The sequence below is a fragment of the Dioscorea cayenensis genome, chromosome 4, assembly GCF_009730915.1.
Source record: "Dioscorea cayenensis subsp. rotundata cultivar TDr96_F1 chromosome 4, TDr96_F1_v2_PseudoChromosome.rev07_lg8_w22 25.fasta, whole genome shotgun sequence".
In the NCBI taxonomy this organism is placed as follows: Eukaryota; Viridiplantae; Streptophyta; class Magnoliopsida; order Dioscoreales; family Dioscoreaceae; genus Dioscorea; species Dioscorea cayenensis.
The window spans coordinates 10,393,740-10,399,942 of record NC_052474.1 but is presented as its reverse complement, the minus strand read 5'-3'; the positions used below and the strand labels follow the sequence as shown (position 1 = coordinate 10,399,942).

General features: G+C 32.9%; 1 long non-coding RNA gene across 1 annotated transcript; it reads left to right on the top strand.

Moving 5' to 3' along the window:
- Positions 1 to 818: 818 nt before the first annotated feature.
- Positions 819 to 5,922, top strand: LOC120258381. Its single transcript, XR_005535977.1, has 4 exons — positions 819 to 953; positions 1,338 to 1,409; positions 5,568 to 5,670; positions 5,754 to 5,922. It is a non-coding gene; the product is annotated as an uncharacterized LOC120258381 (long non-coding RNA).
- The last annotated feature ends 281 nt before the right edge of the window (positions 5,923 to 6,203 follow it).

The following is a 6,203-nucleotide window of genomic DNA, read 5'->3' as shown; positions in this document are numbered from 1 at the left end:
TAAGTTTAAATTTTAATTTAAATTCGATGGAGTCGAATAGATAATCAAAATTATAAGGACTCAAAGACAAAAGTGGTTTTAGTTAGATTAGGACTCATATTTCTAATAGAACTTCTATTGTAATGTTTATCATATTATGAAGGTTCATATTTTGAATAGGACTTCATACTTGAATGATGTTTATCATATTATGAAGGTTCATATTTTGAATAGAACTCATAATTGAATTATGTTTATCATGTTTTATGAAGTCTCTATAAATATGACTCCTCTCTAACTATAGGAGAACTCAATTAATTCTCTAGTGAGAAAATCCCCAAGCTCTCTCTTCCTCTCTAACCCTAGCCTCTATTTGGAGAAGAAGAGGAGATTGTCTCTTAATTCCGGTGTGTGATCTAGTGGTGTGGAACTTGCGTTCGGCGCTAGAAGATCTACGACAATTTTCTAGGTTTTTTAATTAAATTACGGTGTTCATTAAAACAATTAGAATATATCGCAAATATATTATTGCTTCTGCATGCCTTTTGATGATTATTTGATTTTTGCGATATAACCCAATAGTTAGACCCAAAAAGAAGGTCAAAAGACCACCAAATGGGTTGTTTAACAACCATTTTTTATGGGTTGAGAGACATGATGGGTTCCATACGGGCTATATGGAACCTATCATGGAATTCAAAGAATTTCTAAAGGCTATGTGGGTCCTTATAGGGGGTGGTATAGGACCCATATGAGACCCGTATAGGTCACGATCTTAGGGTTTTAAGCCCCATTTTTCCTTGTTTTTAATTTCTTTTCATGACCCTTTCTTTCTCCACTTTCGTTCTCCTCTAGAACCTTCATCTCCACTCCTTAAACTCATCATCTTTTGCCTTGAATCAAGAAGAAACTCAAAGATCTCTTTCCTCCTCTCTTGAAAAGAGTCTTTTCTTAAGATTTTGAGAAGCTTTGAGGTAAGGTTACTCTTCTTCTTCTTCTTTTTCTTCTTTTTCTTTCTCCTCTTAATGAGTTTCTTTGAGATTGTTGGTGGATATTCTTGGTATTTGTTTGAGATTGGAGTTTGGAAGAAGTGTTTGGTTGTTTTTTCTTCGATTTTTTTGAAGACTAGGGAAGATCTCTTCATCTACAAGCAAGGGTTACTGTAGCACTAAACCAACTAGGGTATTCTTTTTTATCTTTGTTGCCATTAGGTGTTGGGAGAGATTGTTTCTTGTGAGATCTTTGATTGGAGGTTCTTAGTAAACTCTAGATGCTTGTTTTCCATCTTGATGAGTTTTCCTCATCCTTGTGCCCAGTGATCTTGACTTTAATCCATCATTTTGCTTGGATTGTGCTAGGAGGTGAGGCTATGGCCAAGGGTGAAGGATCGGTGGAGGATTAACACCGGAGTTGTATAGCTCGCCAAGTTTGTGAGTGTGACTTACTGATTTCAAGGACTATACTATCATGCATGTTTCTTATATATATATTTGAGTAATATTTTATTTTGAATATTTCTCATGACTATGAAATCATGCTTGATTTTAAATGAGTTATTGAGAATATTTGCAAGTATATTAATGGTGTTCAAAAGCTTGGTTCTTAACTTACCTATTCGAGGAAATTATTGAGATTCATGCCTTACACTTGTTAAAAGTTTCTTAAAATATTATTCTGATTCTTTAAAACATCACCTTGAATTTGGATGAGTTTATGAAAATGCTTGCCAATTTATGTTGCTCTAGTTTGAGAACTTTGATGTGGAAATGTATTTTTAAAGATCTTTCATGTTCAATTATTAATGTTTATGCTTTAAAAAGTTATCTACGACCCTTGGAGAAGTTATTTGGCCTTTAGTGAACTCATTGCAATACTTGTGAGTGCGAATTATTTACATTTGTAAGAAATCTGGTTTCTTGGAATGTGCAACTAAATATTGAAGATAACTTTCATTTTTGAGATGTGAATATTTATGACTATGTGGATATTTTGAGACTGAAATGAGTTTTGAAGCTTTGTAAATTTATCTTTCCTTTGCCAAATGCTTTTGAGAAAAGAGGCTTAATGTCTTGAACTGCTTCCTATGGTATTTTAAAACCATGTTTGGATTATGATTGAGTTTATTCACAGAGTTTACAAAAGCATCGTACTTGTGTTTGAAAACTTCATTTTTGAATCATATATTTCAAAATGAATGTTTTCATGAAACTTGAGACTCTCGTTATGATATTAAATGAGTCTATGCAAACTATTTATGCAACACATTTTGTGTTATTGTTGATGTTATGACTGAAATGTGTACTTAAAGATTATTTTACCAAATGATGCTTGTTTGATGAAAAGGTATCTATTTGAGATATTATGATCAGTTTACTCACTTTTGAAGTGGAAATTAATTATGTGAAAGTTTGTGAAATTATGTTGAGATCTCTAGAATCATATTGATCTATTTAATGAGCCTACAGGCTGTATAATATATATTTGTTTTGATGGTGACATGGGGGATCCCCAGTACTTAATGTAGTAAGAAGTAGAGTTCCACTGAGCAACCTATCAGAGGTGGGGTGGAAAATTCAAATACCACAATTTCAGGAGGCGCATAAAGAAACAAAATAGGTGTATTATTGGGTTGTCCGGAGTCACCACACGGGCTTCCCAATGGGCAATACCAAGAGTTGCGTGCCTTAGTGGCTCCAAACCTAACTGAGGCCCTGGTTAGCGATAGAGGGATTTAGAGGCCATTTATTATATTGTCGAGTGTCGACTTATCTATTTCTTAAAACCCTGTTTTATTGAGATATTGAAAGGAATGGATGATTTTGGATTTCAAATCGGTTTTGAACCATTGATGTTTTAAAAATCTTATCAGTGTATATTGTCCATTAAAATCATGAGTGTTGCTCCATACTTGGTAATTATGTTATCCTCATATATTGTTGGACTTTTAAAATGATATTATCTATGTAGAGTTCATTGAGACATTGATTTCATACTTTGAAACCTTCAGTATTTTCATGCAAAGAACTTTGAAATGTGGTTTGTGGCATAATTTTGGTCTGTCACTTGTTGAAGAATTTTACATGTTAGAATTATTAAATCTTGTGTTATGCAATTTCTTGATTCTTTTTAAATTATGGAAAGAAAATTATTATTAGTATGGTATTCATGTTTTCACAAATCATTGATTTCTTGAGTTGTTTAGATGAATGATGTTAATTGAGTAAAAACTTGGCTTTCACCAATTGATAATATAAATACTTTTACTAATGTAAGTTATGTTTTGGACATTAGTAAATTTTTAGAATATATCATTGTCATATTGATTATATTTTATTGTTTTTGAAATGTATGAATTTATAGTTCCATGTTAATCCCATCATTGAGTAACCTAGTTACTCAACCCTCTATCCTCTTCTAGGGTTTTAGTTCTACGTAGTTATGCAGACGTGAAGTGCTTGGCAAGAGTCTATCTTTGGTGCATTCAGTGTAAGTTTTGTATATGTTTATTTTTTCCCGTCCATGGCATTTATTAGGAGGGATCCATTAGTGTGTATATCGACTTATCTGCACTTAGCTTCCTTTTTTAAATACCTTGTATTTGTTGTTGTCTAACAATTGTATAAGAAACCATACTTAGGGGTTGGTTTCTAATATGGTTATGTATGTTAAATTGTGAGCCTTCACATTTTCCCTACCTTCATGTTGTTATGATGGCCATGTATAGAAATTGTTATAATAGTATATTGTTGAATTTTCCCCCAATTTGTTTTGGTGACTTTGATACAAGTAACAGGTCAGCCTTACGATGATCCAGAGTTGAGGTAAAATTTGACCTCCCTTGGGTTATAGTGGCTGTATGTCACGAATGGGACTCAAGGGTCAGGCGTGACAACTTACCTAATTTTGTTGTGAAAATAAAATTTGATTATAAGCTAGGATATCATGAAGTGTGTGGACCTCGTGCATGTACAAAGAAAGATGCAGAGAATGATATCTTAACGCGAGTGATAAAGCATCTATGACAATACTACAATGTTATTGTGAAAGATATAAATGAAGAGAAGCTAAATGAACTCAAACATGAGTTTGAAGACATGAAGGAGGCTAATGAAGAGTTGTGGAAAAGCCTCAATGAAATAAGAAAGGAACTGAAGGAATTGAAAGAAAGAATGGAAAATCTAGATCTCGAGGAAGATCTTGATTCCGCGTCATTAAATAGTGAGCATTTTTGTCCAACATTTTGTGATTGTCACATTTAACAAAATGACAAAATGTTTAAGTTTAAGTGGAGATGTTGGAAAATAAACTTCAACATATTATGAGTTAATAAAATGAGGGGTTACTCTATAATAAATTAGGAGCTATAAGTTAGAGGAATATGAAGGGTCATGAGTTATAGAAGTTATTTGGGTTTATTGTGGAGTTTATTGTGAGTAAAGAAGAGTTCAGAATGAGAGTTTTTAAAATCTTAGGGGTCTTTATAAAGCCTATACAAGTGGCTATCGGCTATCTATATAATGTTTTGCTAATTGTGAAGATTTGAATAAAGTTTATATTAAGGTATGTTATGTTATCTTCTTCTTCCTAATTAATATCTCCTTCTTAAGCATATTTTCATCCATCATTGCTTCCAACACTGTCTTCGCTCAATCCTTCAACTCATTCCATATAGGGCAAGAGCTCCTACAAGATTTAAGTATTCCTTATAATAGATCTAAAGTTCATCCTTCTGTGCCGATTACCAAGTATGGCATCTCTAGATGGGACCTGTTGGTGGCATACTTTTCATGAGAATGGTTGTTAATGAAGTGCAATTCGTTCGTTTATGGATTCAAGGGTACTCAAATCATAATAATATCAATGATAGTTCTGATTCTAGCACATGAAACAACTGTTGATGGAGGGAAGTTCTTTGATGCTTTATTTTGTAGATTGGTTAATATGATGTTTAATGGGATGGCAAAGTTGACTATGACTGTGGACAGTTTTTATGTTTTCTATGAACAAAGGGATCTCCTGCATCATCTACCTTGGGCATTTGGATTTTCTTATTAGCTGCCAAAGATTCCTCTCTCTCTCTCCCTACTAGAATTTGGAATTTGGATTGTTTTTTACTTATTATACTATTAGTTTCATCCTTGTTGCAAGCTACTAAAAGAACTCAAGGTTTTTTTTTTACTTTGATTTTCACATCAATTTGAAGATAGATCTATTATTATATGGAACTTGCATAATGACGTGGGTTTATTGGTCAATATGTGTTTTGTTTTCTCTAAGCCTTTTTCCCTAGGTTTTTTTTTTACAGTTTTGGCATTCTTCTTTACACACCAAATGGCTTTATCTTTATTCTGGTTTATTGCTGATGTGGTTAGGGTCATGGTTAATGCTAATACATTAGGAATGTTCACTTTGCTCATTGTTTACGTGTTGGATGGCTTTATTACCTCCAATGGTTATCAGCAATTTGTTGATTTAGTTTGTTGAACTTGTTAAACTGGTCTAAAAGATCCTTTCAAATTCACCAACCTAACTTATGATAAGTTAATGATATTTGTATATTTAATCTTATACGTTTCTTCTGTAAGTAGATGATATTCAGTCATGATGGAGATGGAATTACTGGATTTCACTGATGATGAGTGGGCAAATGCTATATCTATCAATGAATTTCTTAATCCAAGATGGAACATTGTAAGTTTCATTCAATGATTGTCATATAATCTTTGTTGAAAGAGGAACTCCAATGAATATACCATGCTTCCTTTTTGTCATAGCCAAACAATGGCAACAATTTTGTTGCGCCAACAATTGGAGAGGTTGTTCTTAAGTCTCGAGGCATGTTTACAGATGATCACTGGCATTGGATTTCTATTGGAGCTCTCATGGGGTCCTCTTTTATTTTCAAGATTTGTTTTTATTGCACTATAAAATTTAAATTGTAAGTTTATTAATCCATCTATTTTTTTTTCAAATACTAGTCATTTTAAAAAAAACCCTTGTTGAAGTTACGTTCTCCATTATACCTCTTGGAAATTCTCATTCACTTATCCTAAATGAGGATGCTGAGGATTATAGCATCAAGAACTTGGCATCAATACTGAGGAGAAGAACTCTATAACAGGGAGTAGTAAAGCATCAATTGCTACCTGCTTTTCACATTCTTTATAATTTTTAATCTTTTCTATCATAAGTCTAACATTAATCTTAATAACGAACCCTTTCAG